A 20,338-nucleotide genomic window follows, 5' to 3' on the forward strand; every position below is an offset into this window, starting at 1 on the left:
TCCACTTTGATGCAATACATGCCTGTACTCATAAAATGCATGAAATGGCAGTCTGTTGAAAGTTGGAATTTGGCTAATCATGTTCTTAAGCAGAACAGTCTGCATGGATAAGTCCGTTGTAAGTCAAGGAGGGAAAGACCTTTCTAACATATTTTTAGCTACACACACTCTCTGCATACAAGAACATTAGTTTAAAGAAAAGTTTATGGAAATAAAATCAGTTGCGTTCTCTGTTCTGCTGTGATTCTCCCCTGAAGTAAATCCCCTGTTTGAGGTTTGCAGGCTGTCTTATGTACTGCAATGATGCTGTTTAAAAGTTTGCAGTTAGGTTTGGGTAAAGCTGATGTTTTCCCGTTAAAACTTGTCCTCTTTCGAGATGTGCTTGCCAATTCACAATAGGACAGGTACTATTTTGCTTAAAAAAAAAACCAAACAGTTAAAATAGACAGCAGAAAAAGGCTTATTCTGATTCTGTTAATCACTAAAAGCTGACGCTAGAGGATGGAAAAGATGTAGTTGAAACATGCTCTCATTTTTGTATTTGCAGCTACATTGCTTCTCTTCAGAGCTGGGATGATATGGCTTTCTATAGTCTGCAACATGCAGCTCACTTGTAGGAGTATTCTTTTCCAGTGGATTTTTTTAGGAGTTTTAGTCTCTGTCTTGCCCTGCAGATACTTGTTGGAAATGAGCCATGAGCACTTATAACAGGTTTTTGTAGCTTTTGGACAAAAATCTTCAATTTTGAGGGGCTAGCAATTTTGAGGCACCTTTAATTGGAGATGTAATTGCCTCATTCAGAGGTGGAGAGCAAATCGCTTGCTGTTCACCCATGGGAGTAACAGATGCAATGACTGAAAACACGACTTCATGACTTGATTTTCAGCTCTTAATTAGAAGAAAATTTTGTTTAGCTATCCATACCTAAGAGAGTTAAGCAATAAGATGTGTTAATATACCAGACTGTCCTTATGGATATGAGGCGCTACTGCCTCACTTCTTCAGGGAGGTGGTCAACACTTCTTTCTAGTTTCTTCTTTAATCAAACTATCGGAGAAGGAGATACTGCAGGTGTTTGTGTCCTCAGTTAAATGACCTTCAGTCCCTCAATCACATTTATAGGTAGTTGTGGACACCTTGTCCTGCTCTGTGGGGCTAGAGAGCTGCTTAAGCATTTTTATAAATAAAAGCCATAGGCTATATGTGTAATGGAGGTCAAGCAATTACATAGCACAAATATCTTTTTTGATAGGGCTTTGGGAATTCATATAGGTCCAAGTGAAATAAAGGTGCCCACTCTTGTCTCTATCTCCTTGGAAAACAGCAGGTGTCCATCCAACAATGGGAAAGTAAATCCATAGACCTTTCTCATGTTACTTCTCTACTGGAGGAATTAATCCCCCATCTGACCATACAAGAGTTTTTGCTTTCTCTCTCATGCAAGTCTCCACTTTGTTCACCATTTAAATCAGGGCCCAGATTTTCACATCTTTGAAAATAGACCAACCCAAACCACAATTTCAAAGGGTAATTTGAAAGAAATTCTCTGCCTCATCTTCTTCCAGTTCTTTGATTGCTTTTTTTTTTCCCTCTAAGAAGAGATTGGACATTTCAGTTCTACCTTCATTCAGCAGCAATACCCCAATACCAATATCCTCAAGTCTGAGGATTCCTCCCCATCATGCCAGAGGCAGAGCAGATTACATCTTTCACAGGTTGGTGCTAGCAGCAATGGTGCAGAGGCTGGGGTGTGCATGGTGGGTGCATCTCACTGCTCTAAGCAGATGGCATCACTGTGCAGCAGTGCTTGAGACAGAGCTGTACAGCAGAGGGAATTCTAACAGTTCCAGACCCATAAAATTATTTTCATTGCCTCTAAGACAGGCCCAAATCATTATTTTTTATAGGATAGAATATTTTGTAGTCTATCTTGCTCTACTGGTAAAGGCAGAATACATGAAGCACACTAAAATATGAGGGATCAGGGTGCTGAGACAGCAGGTGCTGGAAGGAAGACTCTTGGATTTACACTGGATGGACAATAGAGCAAGGTGAAATACAGGAGAGGTAACTAATTATCTCACCAATGTCACTGCATGATGTGATGTAATGTGCAGCTGGCTCTGAAGGTGAGAGTTTTAAGTAGTAAATAAAATTTTCTTCAGCTGAAGTATTGAAGTTTTCTTCTTGTTAAACTTTTCATGACCTTGTCTTGGAGATGTAGCAAAAATATGAAATCTATTAAAAAGTACATTGTGAGTTTTTAAATTATTTCTTTTCTTATCCCATAGTAAACTCTTAAAACCAATATATCTGAGTGTGTGTGTATATGCATATATGTGGAATTCTTTAGTTGTATAACAACTCTGCGAACAGATTGTATTTCAATCCTTAGTTCCTTTTTGAACCATCTCATTTTTTGTGGAATGTTTCATTTTTTTCTGCCTTCTCTGCTAAAGGACATACTGTTTAGAAGTTTAATGCTGTTGCTGTAGGCTCTAAGCCCCAGGTACCCAAAGGTACACAGGTGGTTGTAGTGGGAAGACCTGCACATTTTGCTGAAGGTGCTTGGCTCCACAACCTGAGGAAGTTCAGAGGAGTGCCTGACTGCAGCTTGTGCTGCTTTGTGTAAGCAGAATATGTCCTTATCCTCCCTCCAGGCTGGGACTACCTCTTGAGAGTAATAACAAGTTACTGTCTATATTTGTTACTGATTAAAATCCTGCCTTGATGAATCAAACTATAAATTCTCTTCTAAGGCCTGAGCACTCATGGGTTATTTTCAAGTGTGGTAGGTATGGAATAAATAAATCTAAATGAGGATCTGGAAGAGAAGATTGGGTATTACTATGCTGTCTCCTTCCTGACCTAGCTATTCCATCACCTGCAGATGGCACCTGTGCAGGCATAATGCCTGCACGTCTCTCTGAAAGCCTCTCTTCAGTGGCTAGTTCTTGTGTTGGCCACTCATTTTCCAGTGTTACTTTACCACGCATTGGCTTTTAAATAAGGCAAGCAGTTCCCCTCAGAGAAGAGAGGCTGGTCTGTCCCTCTGCCACACCTCTGCCACACCTGGTCTGTCCCTCTGCCACACCTTTCTGCCACACCTCTGCCACACCAGTGTGAGGAGCACTGCAGGGCACAAGGTTGTTGCTGGGGTCACTTCTGGGGCCCACTGATGCCAGAGCACCCACCAAGGACAGGGCAAATGGTTCCCCTCTTCAGGACTTTTCAAGAAAACCATTTTTCTTTTTGCTGGTGTATGTGATTAATATTTATGTTTGAGCAGTGAATTGACTTTCTCTGCAGGGAAATCAGAGGCAACCTTTCCAAAGGTTATTTACCGTATGTCAAAAAACATGTGTATAATTGAGAAACAGAGAACTCTTCTCACACAGTGTTTGTACACGCAGATTAATATCTTCTGGGGTTAAAGTGAACACTTAGTCCAATGAACTCATCATGTTTGTTTGTTGATTTCATAGAGCTTACTGCGTGCTTGGGTTTACATTTGGGAAACAAAAGCATCAATCAGCAGCTCTTGGCTTTCATGTATCAGATTTTTCCTAAATGGAATGCAAGTACACTTTTGTCGCAATTAGCTTTGTGTTGAAATTATTTATTATATTCTTGCTAAACCATCACATGAATAAAATAAAAGGGTAGGGGTCAAAACAATTTTTTTTAAAACCAATACTTCTATAACTTGTTACCTGCATCTCTTAAATCTTCATTTTCTTCTGTTTATTGAGAAATGCAAGTAATTGACTTCATGTCTTATTGATTTTGAGCACTTTCATATTGATTTAAACAAGTTTCACTTTTCTTTCTGGATCTCTGTAGTATTTCTATACACGGGTTTTATAAACTGCGAAGTTCCCATGCATCAGAATAATATTTAATTTGCAGCCGTGCAGGGACAGCTTGATTAAACCATAATTCTTTTCTACTGAAAATCAAGATTTTCTTGGATCTAAGGCCAGCTGGCAATGTTCATGTAAGTATGCTGATTTTTGTTTTATGAGTCTTAAAATCTTATTTTATTCTGGTTCTACAATGCTCAACAGAATTACTGGGTGGAGTTGGTCACATAATTTTTATGAATATTTTATACAGCTAAACAGGATTTACACAGCTTTCTTCAGTAGGAACCAACAGAACTTCAGATTTCAGAATCATGGGACAGTGGAGGCTTTCAGGGACTGCTGGAGGCCATCTTTCCTAACCTCTTTGCCCTCTGGAGCTGGCTGCTCAGGATCATGTCCACATGGCTTTTGAATATCCCCAAAGATGGTCAGTGGGTTAAAATTCACCTAGATTGCTCTTGCCCTGGGAGAAGGGATAATATGACCCTGGGCTTGCAGTTCCCACCTTCTGCTGGGGGTCACTCCCAGGGTGGTGCCCCGGGCTACAGGCTCTGTGGTGCTGCTGCTGGGGCTGTGTGTCACTGTGGCTCAGGGGCAGCAGTGGGGCTGTGCATGGCCCCACGGGCAGCACCGTGCCACACTAGGGCACAACGTGCGTGACCTCTGCCAAAATGCTGCGTGCCCTGAGTTCTGCTCTACAGAGCTGCCCAGGGGAGGTTCTGAGCTGCCAGCCCACCCTGCTGCTCTGAGATTTTCCCTGTTATTGCTGCTGTAGGGACAATCTGAAAGCTTTTGAGTTGCTCAAATGTGATTGCCCACAGAAACCTGCAAAGCCACCCTGGACTGCAGTGCTGGCTGCTGCCCTCCCAGAGCCCCAGCAGTGCTGGGGAAGAGTTCATTTCTGGTACAGGGTTGTATGATCATGGTCACCCTGCCAAAACTTTAGTGATTGCTAAGTGCTAAATAACTACTGGCAGTGGAGACTGCCTGTGTTCACTGTTATCAGTCCATCCTCTGAGTTTGTCACTGGCAAAAAAGGCACACACAAAGCAAGAGGCAGACTGGAAGCACAGTCGATAGGAAGGCAGAGGTACAGGCTTTGTCTTTGTACTGTACTTGGAGGAAAAGTTTTGTCAGGCCTGAATACCTGGCATTTGACCACCTCCTCTTAGAGATGAAGCTGCTCTCCAGAGTCAAGATATCCAATAGTTCTGTGTTGTCAGGAGTGTGAGAATTGATCCTTAGGGAGAAGCAGGCCATGGGAAGATGTATCCCATGCCCAGCAGAGTGGTAACAGCTGCCAATGTGATCACTTCAAGGGCATGGAGAAAAAGGTGGTTATCTCATAGATTCCAACAGATTCTTGAAAGTTTAACTGTGAACACAGGTATGTTTTTGCCAAGACAAACAAGCAAATGGATATTTAGGAAAACAAAACAAAAAAAAATTGTGTAGTTTGGGGAAAAAACTTATGAGTGGCTGGAATCAGCAGCAGGTGAAAATCTTGTGTGTTAAAACAAGATAAATACCTGATAATGTCAAACACTGTTCAGTGAGGGCAGGGGAGAGGTTTTGCTCCCAGACAGCTTGCAACTATTTATTCATGGCATAATTCCCTGAAATTAAAAACATGAAGAATTTTGTCTCTAAGTTGTGCCACTTGCTTGAAAGCAGCACTAGTGTCTGACCTAAATAGTGAATACCATACAAATTGAAGAAGTGTATAAATATCTGGAAGGACATGTTAGCTCTGCATTTCTGCTGTCCCAGGGCATGAAGAAAATGATCCTGCCTGACATTCCTACAGCATTTCTTCCCATTTTTTCAAAGAATGCTCCATCAAAATAGAGCCAGCTCTAGGGTATTCCAAGTGGAGTTGTAGGCAGGTATTGGGAAAGTGGAGGCAAAGTAACTGCTCAAATGTGCAGGGGTGGAAACCTGAGAGGGAGACTTTTTCTGGCACCTGGACTCCCTACCTGTGGGGCTCCTTCCTTCTCGTGGGTTTGTGGTATTGTCAGCTGATGCTGGGGAACATTGCCAGGTAAATTGACCGGTGTACTCCCATGTACTTATTGTTCCTGTAGTTCCTGTTTCAGTGCCCTTTGTCTTGCTTAAGTAGTGAGGTAGATTTTGCTGCCTTCCTTCTGGTTTCCAGAGTCAATCTGGCCAACTGGTCTGTAATGATTCAATTGCATAGACCTGCCTTATAAAGCTCATCAGCTCTTTTTAAAGAGTTAAAAACTTTCTCAAGGTGGAGGTAAAATTGAAGTTAAATCTTTCTGTTTCTTAAAATGTACTCATAAAATGGAGCTATATTCACATTTTCCTAAGCAATCCTTAATATGGTATTAGCAGTTGCACAGAGTTACTTTTCATATCACTGTAAGATGGCTGCATTTTATATAGCAGTGGAGTGAAGGAGAAAACAAGCAGCAGGTTATTTCCACAGCCATGCTGGTGTCCCTCCCTCCTGTTGGGCACTCTTTGGAAGCAGGTCAGACTTTTCTGAGACACTGTTTTTTGTGAATATCTTTACAATCTGGACAGACATGCACAGAACTATTAATAGTAATTTGGTTAGCGAGAAAAGGAGAGGTCTGAAGTTTCAGGGGCTAAGGTACAGAAGAGGTGGAAAACGAGCAGGTGACAATTCTTCTAATAGACATGTATTTTATGCTCTAAGCACTGTGCAGGGGAAGCAGTGCCTTGCTCTCTATCTACTCCATTCCATCACAGTCAATCAGATGTGCATAAAAGCTAATGAACTCTTTTTCAAACAAGTCCTTAATCAGGAGCTAGTGCTGTAATAATTACATCCTAGTTCCTCGAGGGCTTGTTGAAGTAGTTACTGATTTAAGGACATCTTTGGCTTGAAAGTACTTTTGTGAGGGTGTATTTGGAAAGCAGTAAGTACCTCTAATCTTCTCAGAGGCCATGTTTATTTGATTGTGATATAAATAATGCAGCATTTTAAGGTCAGACTCTGGGGAAGGCTGTTCCTTGTGTGTATTCTAGTGAAGGGGAGCTGAGATTAGTGTTTGAAGAGGATACACCTTTGGAGGGTATGCTATATTTAGGAGTTGGTGTCAAGTTCTAAATCAATAACTTATCTGGGAGCTTGTGCATGGATTTCATGAAGCGTGCTCCTGCAGAGATGGGGACAAGCACTGCCTACATATGTTGTTCTCAGAGTGAGGCCTCACCATAAAAAGATGTTACATAATGCATGTGAAAGCTACAGCTCAGTGACTGGGGTGGAAGATAAGATTTCAGGCAAATGCTAAGTGTGAAGAAATCATAGCTCATGAGAAATGGATGAACTGCTACTGTGCTGGATGTTGTGTTCAATATCTTGATGCTGAAGTTCAGTGGCTGATGCTGAAGGCCATGTGCTTTATAATAGAAGTGTAACTGCTTTAGATTATTTGCCAATTGTAATTATTTATCCAACCAATTAAAGAGTTTCCCCAGCCTCATTTAATAGAGGACATTAATGCTTAGGGTGATTTCTTGTTCCTTCACATTGCAAGTCTGGCAGTGCTGGTTTTGGAGATCTGTGGGAGGTGGCACACTGCCAGTGCCCTCCAGTTTGCAGGCAGATTACATTAAATGTACTCAGAGACAATCAACTTCCTTTTGAAACATTGGGAGTAGTTTTCCATACCTTAAATTAAAGAAGCTCCATCTACGTCAAACTCTTGATTTCCAGGAAAGATGAAGATTGTTCAGCAGGATTGTATCAACACCAGATTTTTTTTTAACCTAAACAGTATCTGACTAAATGCAAAAGCCCTAGCAGAAACTGCTGACCTTTTGCATGATTACAGACTCGGCCCTGCTGAAGAACTGTAAATGAATCATCCTGCAGTGAAATATAAACAGGATGCTGTCCTTCCATTGCCGCTTTGTTTACCAACATGTGCTCATCAAACTGCAATGGTATCAAATTAGGTGATAACAGCAGTTTGTAGCAACACAGAATCAAGGGTCAGAGCTGTGGGAGTGGGTATTAGCCCCCCTACCGACCCCCTAACTGCAAGCATGGACTGAAGCAGTGCAGATCTCATCCCCTACTACCAGGTCTGAACAGTCCTGTTTTGAGACTGGTTAGGTTAAAAGTTACTGGTGATGTCTGAAGTGCATGGAGAGCTTGATTTGGGACTCCCTTCCCTTCATGCAGGTTCCACCTGGAGCGACAAAACTCAACCAAATCTCAGAGTGAAGTGAGAGTCATTGACTCTCTTTTCTCTTGCCAGGTTTCTTGCCCACATGAAAGTGAAGCAGCAAGATGCCAAAATCAGAACATGAAACAGAGTAGCTGCAATAATCCTGCTGGCTTGGTTCACAGTGAGGTTGGCTGTGTATTCCTATTTTGTTCCCTATGCTGCTTTTTTTTTTTTTTCTGCTTTATGTAGGTGAAGCCATGGAAATCTAGATTTGCCCTCTGTTTTCTGTAACAGCACTAGGAAAGCAACCTGATGCTAGATTGCAGCAAAACAAGTAACTGCTGAGCTTAGATGGTTTAAGAAGTCCTTGGTAAAATTAATGGAAGTAGATTGAATACACAAACTCTGATTCAGGGAAGCCTGTAGGTACAATGTCCACAGAAATTATCACAATGGTGCCATTCTTCTTGCACTCATGCTTCAGTTCCTGGCTGCTGGGGAGGCAGGGTGCCCTGCTGGACCTAGTCCAAACAAAAATTTTTTCATATGGGTAGATTTGGTGAGTTTTAAATTCATAAAAATGACTAGAGTTTTTGAACTTAGTTGACTTTATGGTATTTTTGAAATCGATCATGTTTTGTCTAGCATTACTGGGATTTAGAAGGGGGCACTGATTTTTATCCTCTGGACATCCTGCAACTATATCATGGTCTGAGGTTCTTAAAATAGTTTGCTTGGTATGAAAGCCAGCATGACTGCATAGCAAAATGGTAGCACAGTATGAAAGGAAGTAAAGAGGAGAGAGACCAGCAAAGTCCATGGAAGAAAATTATTTGGAGATGCTTTAGGGGGTAAAGAGTAAAAGGGTGCAAGGATGTGCCAGTATATGTCAGTGTATCTACAACTGAGTTCACAGCTGAGTTTGTTTCTTGCCCTACTACATTCCTTCTTGAAGTAAATTTAGCTACAAAAGACAGCTACTCTAATTTCCAAATTAAGCACAGAATTGAAAGGGATAGCAGGAATTGGACACAGGATTAGTCTGAAGTAAGTAAGTCTGAAGCACAGCATTAGGCCAGCTCATGTGAGATAAGGACATGTGCTGATGAGTCCTCCCCTAGTCCTGCCTGGCTGTGTGTCTATTTGTTTAGTTATGGACTTCAGTTTGGTTGTCACAGCAGGCACACTGAGAGCTCTCTGGTCTCTAAAGATATCACAGAGTGGGTGTAAACAGCTGAAAATCCTGCTTGTAGAGTTGTCACTTGCTTAGTCAATGGAAAACTTGGGAATAGAGGCACAGAAATGGATCTTTTCTCCACTGCATTTATAAAAATGATCAAATCTCCACAGGAAACTTCAGGTTATTTTTTTTTTAACTCAGTCATCCTTCCTGGGATGGTGGGAGCAGGAGAATTCTGTATATTTGGGTTTTCTTATTAATGTAAGTTAATTCTATAAACCACAATAAATTCTTTGTAAAATATGAGCTATGCTAAGATTGTCTGCAGGATTACAGGAATGAATCTGAAGAGTTTGTACTCAAATTAGATTTTTTTCTACCTTTTTTTTCAAAGTTTAGTTATCAAGGGAACAGGTGTATGCCACAGACTCCAGCTAGAAAAAGAAGCTCTTACCATCTGTGAGAAGGAAAATAATGTTCCAGAAAGACTTTTTGTGACTTAAAATGTTCAGTTGCAATAAGACTTGGACTATGAAGAGCTAGGGTCAAGTCTCATACACCTATCAAAGGATAATTTTGGATTTGAAAAGTTTAATGATTTGTTATGGGATGCTTCTCAAGGACTGATCAGTGAGCCCTAATTTCTGCAAAAATGGACCTAGGGAAGGGAAATGAGACCTTCTGCAACTTCAAAGACAATTCCACTGAGGTTTGGAAAGGACCTTATTTCTGTTGTGTTAATTTGAGAATTCACAGTGTAATTTTTTCCAGATAGGTCCTGTTGTGCATATCAATGCTTATGTGTGCTCTGTGATTCCTGTTGTCTGTGGTCTGGGTCTTCTATACCAGAAAACAGGAAAATAGCACTGATTTAAGTAGTGGGTTCAAAGGACCATAAGGTTTTGCAATCTAGTGCTGCTAATCATGCACATCACAGACACCTTCAAAAATATATTTTCTAATTAGTTTTGCCTTTTCATAATTTTTTCACAAAAATGTCATTTTGCTGAGAGGCAGCAAATACTTTACCTATTGCTGTATGCCTCTGCTTTGTGGTGGTTCTGAAGTTACCTATATAAAACACTGCCCAGGAAAATGCTGGCTTTGTGATTATCCTTCTGCCTGGGAACTTCTGCTGCTGCATGATTAACCATCCTCCTGGATCAGTTAGACATTGCTGTTTGGAAGACAGCCCCTTATCTTTCATCCATTCACTGGCCAAAATTATCTCTGCTACTCTGAGGTTATGATACAAATAGGGGTGTAATTTCACAGCACTGGCAGAGCACATCTACCAGATCACTGTTATCAGGGAAGGGTTTTGGTTCTGGAGTATTTGCCTGCTGGCTATATGGTCCTCCACACCCCAGTGCCCCATGAATTGGCTCAGGTATCCTTGGTAAGCTGATTCAGCACATTGAACTGGGAGAAAAAAACCCCTAAGTCTATGTGATTCTTTCTGAGAAAAGTGAAATGTTGTCTTCTGGTGAGTGTGAGATGTTTGCTTGACCCATCTTTTAAAATCAGACAATCTATTTGCATGCAGTTCCTGCTGAACTTTTTTTTTTTTTCAGAAAAGAGGTTGTTGCTACGGCTCTGCAGCTGTTCCAAATGCTTTCACGTTAGCATGAACAGTCAGTGTAGCATCTCATAAATCACCAATGGATCTGAAACCAACTGAGCCAGAAGGAAGCATAATAAGTGCACACAAATAGCGTGCTGTTTGGAAATGGTATGGTTGATGGAAATAAAATGGTCTTTCTTGGGCATCTTATCCTGACAAAGCTCATCACTTGTTTGTTTTCTGCTGTTTTAATCTAATGGACTCAAGGTCAGGCTTTTTAATATTATGCAATGAAGCAGTTAAAATCAAACAAAGCGAAGATAGTTCAACTATTTTTTTTATATGCTTCACTTTTCCAAAGCTCTTTGCAATTTGTGCAATCGGGGTTATTAGGAAAAGTGTGTGGTAGGAAGGCAGAGGACAAAAGGACAGCAGATAGTATTTTTTTTTATGTAATAATTGTTTGTAAAGAGGTCAGTAAGAGCTTGCTCTCAGACAGGGGAAAGGATCAGGACTACTTGATATTCTTCCTTTGGTTTTCCATAACTTCCCTGTCAGTTGCCTAATGTAGTCTATTGTTAAGGGGTTCCAGGTGATGATGTGACCCTGCTCAAGCCTCTCAGTGCCTGAGACTGATCCTTGTGCTGAACTCAGCAGGACAGGGAGCAGATGGTGGAGGACATGCAGGGGTCAGTGCTAGTGACATCCTCTTTTCTGAACACAGGATTGAAGTCCTGCTCTCCTGGAGGCTGGCCCTCCACAGAGCAGAACACTGAACCCCAGCCCTCAGGCTTCTTGGTGAAATTGAAGCATGGCAAATGTTGTTTCCGAGGTTAACTTGTTTTGCAAATGCTACTAGCACTCTCCTCTTGTTTTGCGCTCGTTCTAGTACATACTGGGCTCAAGGTGGAGTGTAAATCTTTCTTTAAAGCTTGCACCCCCTGGGTCTCTATGCTTTAAGGTTTTTTCTTGTAATGCACTATTTATGCTGATTTAGCTTTTTCATCTTAATGTACTGTATCTGAGCCCTTAAATTCGTGATAACTTCTCTCACTATTAGATGTCCTTTAGTTCACACCTGTATACTGGAAATTATTTTCAAGCCTAATTTCTGAGTTTCAAATTCTTGGTAGATATATCAGGGTCTCAGAATTTCTTTGCCCACTTTTATTTTGCAATTGTTAATTGAGTTCATGGAGCAAAGGGTGTCTTTTCTGTTTTGGAGATGATGAGTTCTTTGGGTCACATGTGCTTTCTAAACACACCTTTCCAAGGTGGGAAAAAAGGTGGATGAATGAGCAACTTCTGTGGATGTTTACCACTGTCTGTGTAGTTATCAGCACACAGCCCTTTAATTAAATCAGATAACAACTAATTGCCCAGAGTAGGTATTTTTCTAATCTATCACCCCTAAGGACACTTTTTAATGAACATAAAAGCAAGATTTGAAGATGCGGGAGCCGCCTTGTCTCCTAGCTAGCATCAGGTCACCAGTCTTGCTGTGCTCTGTGTGCTGCTGTGTTCCAGAAACGGCAGAGTTTCCTTCTAATCCTCACTTTAAATGAGAAGGAAATTTTTGTCTTGCTCAGGTAAAATATAAGTTAGTTTATATTTCTAAAAGCCATGAACTAATTATAAATAAAAGAGCTGACATCAGTTGCCGTGACTTCCTGGATACCCAAGCTTGCTCTTGAGATGGCACAATGAGTTCTCATCCACAGAAGAAGAGAGTGAGTTGGGCCTTGGTCTGTTTCGATGAGGTTTGCTGAAAACAAGGGAGGGAATATGAAAAATTAAAGGAGTGGGAGGAAGCACAATAAACACACTTAGGGAGAGAGTCAAAATATGGGAAAATACCCTCCAAGAGGGGAGTCAGGCTCGTGTTGTAGAAAGGCTGTCTCTTCCTTCAGCAGCAAAAGATTATTTATTAAGGTTGTTTAGTGGTTTCCGTTAGAAAACTTTTTATTTCTTTTTAACTAAGTTTGTTATTACTTCAGTAGACTTTGACTGCATGGGCTGAAATAATGGGTGTTGTGAGTCTGTCTCAGGTTGACTAGTGGATGTGTTTTGCAGGGTATTGATGGAGTGTGTAGAAGGCTTTGCCCATGGCTACCTGAATTTTACAGGCAGGCAGTGTTGGATGGGAAGAGGTACGAGTGGCTGGGGACAGCTCTACCTTTCCAGGTTTCTGTTTTTCCGTCCCAGCCTCTGTTTCTGCCGATTTCCAGTGAGTGGTGGTTAGCTTGGCTTGGGAAATAAAAATACCTTTATGATGAGCAGGAAGAAGAGAAGCAGTGGCTGTGAAATGGTGTTAAAGGAAAATATATAACTGGGACAAGAATATTTTGTCTGTGGTAGGAAAAGGGGAGGTCACAGCTGGACAAGGTCATGCAGAAAGGTCCAGGATACTCCTGTGGAGCCTGGGAAGGGGCAGTGGGGATGAAGAACACCACAACAAAGTTCAGTGTCAGAGTAACAACATAATTATATTGTCTGAGTATGGTTTGAATCATTGTCAGTAAATAATATCATCCACAGGGAGAACCAGAAATACTGATTGAGCAAAAACATTTGTAGGGAAAGGGCTGGTTTACAGCTTCTTCCAATCATAAATTGCCTACAATTTTCCCTTTTCTTTTTTCTTTTCATTTAGAGACAAAACTTATATTCGGATTTTTAAATTTGTTTTCTTTTTTTAAAGTGCAAATCAATGTTACTCTAAACATTTACTTTTTATGAAAGGATTAATGAATGAAAAGGGCAAAGTTAGAACAAAATGTTCTGAAAATATTAAAACAAAACGAATAATAAAGCAATAGTAATTTTCAGAACACCAGTTTTTACCCTGAAATCAAGCTGAGAACCAACTCCAAAGCAACAGACTTGTCTTGGCTAGGTAAAAACATTTGTGTCCCAACAATATTTTTAATGCAGCTCTAATTCTGGTGTTCTTTACCTTTGCCATGATGACTTTTCACTCTTCATAATAGTCTTCTGCTGCAGTTCAGTGTGATCTGGAAGGACACTGTGCAGGTGGAGGTCCGGGGGCTGTAATTCTGAAATTATGTTATGTAAATTCTGTTATGCTGAAATTGTGGGTCTTGGTTGCCTTCAGCTTTTCACAGTAAAGGTCTGCTTATCTCTTTTGTCTGTGAAAGACAGGAACAGAATGGAAATACAGAGTGGAGGTGGAAAACACTGTGTAGGAGCCTCTGGACCAGGGCAGATGGCAGGTGATAAAGACTTGGTCGTGATGCTTGGCTAATGGCCTGTTCTGAAAAGGGTAGCAGGACCCATGAGAATCCCATGGTGCACTTGCAGCTGGAGCTGAACAGGCAGGAGACTACTTTCAGAGATGTGTGAAGACTTGGTTGTTGCCAAAGTTGCTTTGCCATAATAATTGGTAGCAAAGCAGTTTCAACTGAGCAGAGGCCAATAACTTTACGCAGCCCAGCATTCAACTTGCCCTGGGTATTTTAATGAAATGTTTTCCCAGGCTGCCAAACTATGCCCCTTCACTAATAACATATAAAGCAATAGGCCTGTGGCTTCTTTTATAAGCCTATGTTTATATTTGTTCTACTGAAAGGACCTAGTTTTAATTTAATTAGTGGTAAGAACCCAGAATAAAAGCTTGCAGGTCTGAAGGATACTTCAGCTCATCACAAGCAGCTACGAAATATCTGCTCTCAGAAACTTACTGTGGTTGGTTTTGGTTCAGGTAATACTTCAGTGTGTGTGTGCTTTCATCTGCTGGGCTGTGGTTCCAGATAGCCCTGACGAGGCATGCAGCTGCTGAATCTCCAAATATATATGTGATGCTTAACTGTGATGCATTCTTTACTCGCCTACAGTTTCATATCTCTTGGGCCAATGCTGTATAGCTGCTTGTGCATAGCATGCACAGAAACTGCTGCACCTTGCTGATATGTATTCACCCTTGTGTACAGCAGCTGATTAACCTGTAGAGCAATACTAAATTTCAAATGACCATGTGAAAGGAAGAAAACTAATAAAACTTCAGGAACAGTTCTAAGGCAGAGTATGACAAATTTGTATCAAATAGTCCAGTCATTCTATTCCTCTGGGAAGTAATTTTTTCTTAAGAAAGGGATTTTGTTAGCTTTGTGTTCTTTCTGTTAAATGGAACATATCTAGGCTGAAGCTGTTGAGATGCAATGAATCCAAACCATAAACAATCAACTCACAGTGTAGCTTTTCAAGCTAGAAGAGCATCTCTGAGGAAAATCTGTTGAAATTCATATTTACCCAATCCATCTGGCAGTGCTGGCATGTCTTGTGGTGGCTTTTATTGGAGATTGTTGTGAAATGTTTACTTTATTGTTTTTCTTCTTCTTTCCACACATTCCCTCCCAACTCCCACTCCCACACTGTGACCTCACAACAAAGAGATTAACCAGTCTCTACCACAAGTGCTCTGGAACAAAAAGAAAGTATGTGTTTTGCTTTTTGAGGAGAGAAGGTTGGCAATGATCCTTGGCTCTGATTTTGCAAGTGCAGCTGAATGTAGTTGTTTTCCTGGAATTTTGTATGTATGAAGTTAAAGAGCTATTTGTGTGAATAAAATTAAACACCTTGGTTTACAGAATTGAGGCTATCAGACATATGGGTGTTTGTTTGCTTTCAACAATTAATTACAAATGATGGAAAACTGCTTTTAATGTGCCATTAGGCAAAACGTCATTAGGATTGGTAATCTATAAAAGGCATTTAGGTCACGGATAATTTCCAGACTGAAACTAATTCTCCAGCATTTTAATGACTCTGCCCCCAGTGTGCATTGTGGCAGTTCCACTGATTCTATTGGGTTGTTCTTGTTTCCTTGTCTTGCTGCTGCTGCTTCTGAAAGAGACTGCCAGGGAGATCACAGGTGGCAGCAGCATAGGTCAGAGCTCTACTGACGTGCTCTTTAGGTCACTGAGGTAACAGTGCATGGCAAACGTATTTAACTTCCAATAATGGAATAATAACCACGAGGACAAATAACTTGTACTCAGTAGCCTTGCATTTAACAGATATTCTATCATTCTGTTACGTTAAAGATTTCTCTTCCGTGAGTGCCGGAGGAGACATTGTAAGATAAAAAGCTCTTGTTCCCCTGGATTACTACAGAGGAGAGAAAATGCAGCCTGCTTCCTGATTGTGTATAATAAAAATTGAATACTCTGGACTGTAAATCAGAGAAGATACCACCATAGCATGCAGCCCAGATGAGAGCTCAGCTACAGCAGTTTCCTAGATTCCTGCATTTCTTTCTTATCAGCCTGTAACACAGTGGCATGAGCAGATGTATTGACACTGCTGAATAATATCACTTACATGTTTGTCTTGCCAGCAAGGAAAAAAGAGAATGTACAGCTGCCCTGCTATCTTCACCCTGTTAAACACTCCTGTTACAGTGGGAAGCACTCTCCCTGTTTGGTTTATTTTATTTTTCTTTAAAGAAAAAGTCTCCAAGTAAGGAACCAAGACTCAGAAGTGACTGAGGTTTTCCTGCACTGGCTAGTGCTCATGTTAATGTAGGTGCTGCAGAACTATATAATGTTGAGCCACAGGCTCCAGCTCCCCATGCAATGAGCAGGAGAAGGGTGTGGGGGGGATCCTTTCTGTGAGCTTGCATTCCCACCTCAGCTAAATCATGTGGGCTTCAGCCAGTACATGGACACTGTAAGGACAGTAAAACAACTGATGTGTGCTGTGCTCTGCGAACAAAACAGCAATCAAGTCATTAGAAAAAGGGACAGGTGTAAGACATTTCAATACTGGCCTTGAAAGAGACATTTTCTTGCCAGATGTATAGTGTGGTAGATGCCAAATCACCTGAAGGATGGGCATAGCCAGAAATTTGTCATCTCTTCCCCAAGTATAGTGTTTGATTTAATGAGGCATTATGTCTCCCTGCAGACTTTGGTTAGCCAAATTGCTTCCTTTAAGATTAATGCCACAATGCCCTTCCCGGGCAGCCAGCCCCAAATGCTTTCTCTGAGTTGCCTGCCAGATGCAGTGCCTCTGTCCCTGTGGGGTGTCATCTTTGTGTGGACCTCTATCATTTTCTTCCTCAGTTGTTTCTTTTTCAGACTCAGGACTCTGAAACAATAAAACCCCAAACTTTTGCTTCTTATTGGAAATAATCCACACCTTTGAGCATCTTTGCGTCCCTTCTCTGAACCCTCCCCAATTTTATAATGGGCTGCTGAAGATGAGAATAATGGAATTGCACACAGTATTCAATTTATGGATAAAGCCTAGATTTATACAGGGACATAATGGTCTTGTTTTCGGTCTCTGTTCCTTTTCCAAGAATTCTTATTATTCAGTTTGCTCTTTTGACTTCTACTGAGCACTGAATTGTATTTATGTAACTATTTATCATCATCTCAAAATTTTGCTTGAGTGGTAATGGTTAGCTTGGAAAACATCATCTTACATTGGAAATTAGGATATAGGGTTTTTTTCCCTTAAGACTAACTTTATTACTATGTGTCCTGAATTTCTGCTGTGTTATTATCTAGAGTCATTCAGTTTTATGAAGTTCTCTTGGAGTTGTTGAAGATTGCCCTTTTCAACTACCCTGAAAAATAAACATCAGCAATATCACCACATTGGTGTTTCCACATCATTCTAAATTTGTTCTATGCCACAAATCCCAGTGCAGAATCTTGGAGAATGCTGCCTGTCACCTGTCTAGAAATCCTTGGTGGATGACCTTGCTGATAGTGTTAGAAATGCAGAGAGGTTATCTGACAATCATACATAGACCTCTACACAATTGTGTATCTGTCCAGACAACTCACAGAGGTTTGTAGAGGAGGGTGTGCCTTTGTGAAACAGTGCTGATGCTTTCCAAATAATCTCCTCTCTTTCCATGTATGGCTAGTGTACACCCATCCTCCTTGATTCCAGATATTTTCATCCTTCACAAAACAGGAAGACATCCTCAGCGCTGTGAGGTCAAGGAAATGCTGAGCTGGAAGGGTCACTTTTCGTTACTCAAGCTGTGAGACCTCCTGCTTGAAGTGCATCCTGTTGCTTTTCACCTATTCCTCAGGGTTTGTATTGGTTTAACCAGTGGAGTCTTATTTACATAATTTATCCCAAGGTCATTAAGGAGACTGTGAAATAACAACATGGATGCCCTAAGACAGAAATGAGGGAACAGTCCCTCGAGAGAGAGAGTTCTCTTTACAGCTCAGCTTACAGTCAGCTCTCCTGAAGCTGCCTGCACACTTTAGTTCTTGCAATAATCCCTCCTCCAACTGAGCATGTAGTCTTCCACACATTTTTAGCTGGCGTTTATTAAAGTTTGTTTCCTTTGCTTGATTTTTAAGAAGCTTTTAGTTTTCTTCCTAAGGAAAAAGTAAACCTCACCTGCCTTTGCTTTTGATGCATTTATATTTTGCACTTTCTCTTTCACTCTGTCTTCCTTAGATGGCTTTTCCTAATTTGGCCTCCCTCTTCTTTCGACGTGGACAATTTTTTTCCTAATATCCACTCATATTGTGCCTTCACTGGCTCAAGAAGCTTGTAGAAAATACTTGCTATCAAAACCAAGGTTACATAGAGGAGAGCCTTCAAAAGTTTTGTGATTCAGTTTGCTTCAGTCAATCATTTCCTTCAATCAAGCATGCACAAAATCTTTTAGTTGTGCTTCCACTTTATTTGAGGTAATTTGAATGTTCATACCCTTAGTCTCATCTTCTTTGCTGCCTATATTAGCATCTTCCATAATCAATATTTTATTTCTGATTTCTATGCGTTTTAGGTCCTATCTATTAATCCCTGTAGTATTAGAACTTTTCTGACTTATGTAGCTGAACCTAAGCCAGTTTAATTGCTGTTCAAATGTCATTCACAAACTCAAAACTTCTCACATCGTTACCATGCATATTTACTTCTAAAACATTGTTTCCTCTTCTCTTTCCTCAGTCTTTTCTCTTTCTTGCAAGCCTTTTTGACTAACTATGAAATTATTGATACCCAACTCATTTATTTGTACATGTGAGTGCATGTTTGGATGTGTGTTGATTCCTGCCAATAAACTGCTTTACTATGCATTAGCTTGGTCCAATAATAATTTCTCAGAGTTCAGTATTTGTTCATGTTTCATGCTAATTTATAGAAGTTCACTCTTAAGTAATACACTTACTCAGGCTTTGGTGTATGTAAACATTTCCCTTCACTCTAACTCTGAGTTGCTCTGGAGGATGGTGAAATTACATGGAAAACACATTGTTTTTCACTTCACTCTAAAAGGAATTGAGCTTTACCTGAGTCATACATGATGTGAACTAAAATTTATTCTATTTTTTTTTCCATTTGAGTATGATCACACTTGCAGTAAAGTCTCTGTGGTCTTGATTTAAAGAATCACAGAATCACAGAACAATTAGAGTTGGAAGGGACCTCAGGACATCATCCTGTGCAACTCCTGTGTCAAGGTGGGGCTACCCAGAGCAGGTGAGCAGGAACAAATACAGGTGTTGAGTGTCTCCAGAGAAAGGGAGACTCCACAGCCACTCTGGGCAGCCTCCTTCAGTGCCACCCTCAATGTAAAGTTCTTCCATGTGTTTTGGACATTGCTTCTTGTCCTGTTTGTGGACACCACCAAAAAAAATAAAAATCTAGCACTATGCCCTTTGCCTCTGCCTTTGATATATTTATGTGCATTAACAAGATCCCCTCTCAGTCTTGTTGAGACTGAGACAGACCCATCTCCTTTAGTGTCTTCTCATAAGGGAGATGCTCCAGACGCCTCATCATCTTTGTGACCCTTCTCTGGACCCTCTTCTATATCTTCTTGTCTTTCTTGAACTGTGGAGACCAGAACTGGGCATAGCACTCCATTTTTGGTGCCTTGGCAAAAAGGCTTCATCAATTTATATTGCATTTATTCCTGTTAGAATGAGTCATTGTGACAGTCCAAGAGTTTGGGTTAATTGTTCTCCACTGCTAACTTGAAAAAAAGGAGTATTGGCTTCCCCATCAGATTGTACAACTCAACCCCATGTGTAATATAAGTTTCCTCAAGCCAGGTCTCATAAGATCTTGGAGATCTATTTCACACCCTGGATAGCTCAGCTATCTTAGAAGGCATAAAATCAGCAGGATGGCTTCTGTGGCAGTGTTAGAAACAAGAAGGTTTTAATAAAAGGCAAAATAACAAAACTCTTTACAGAGAAAAAACAAGCCAGGTGCAAGAGGTCCTCCTGCCCCTGGTAAAACACCTCACAGAAGCGATTGGTTTCTTTGTTCTCTTCTTTTTCTGGTAAATTGCCCAGGCGGGGGCTTTTTGGCTCCTGTCCAATTAGCTATCCTTACGTTTGAGGTGAAGTCTCCCAGGTCCTATGAGATGTATTTTCATCTAGTTGAGAAGAGAAACTTCTGGGCTTATTTCCTTTTTAAGGGGACAAAGGATAGTTTTTTCACTCTGTCAACAGGGGGCACATTCCTATACCCACAGCATGGAACAGCATTGGTTTGACATTGTTTGCCTCAGATTAATTTAAGGTACAAAGCAAAAATATTTGATGTAAGCAATACC

The sequence above is a fragment of the Motacilla alba genome, chromosome Z (assembly GCF_015832195.1).
Source record: "Motacilla alba alba isolate MOTALB_02 chromosome Z, Motacilla_alba_V1.0_pri, whole genome shotgun sequence".
Taxonomy (NCBI): Eukaryota; Metazoa; Chordata; class Aves; order Passeriformes; family Motacillidae; genus Motacilla; species Motacilla alba.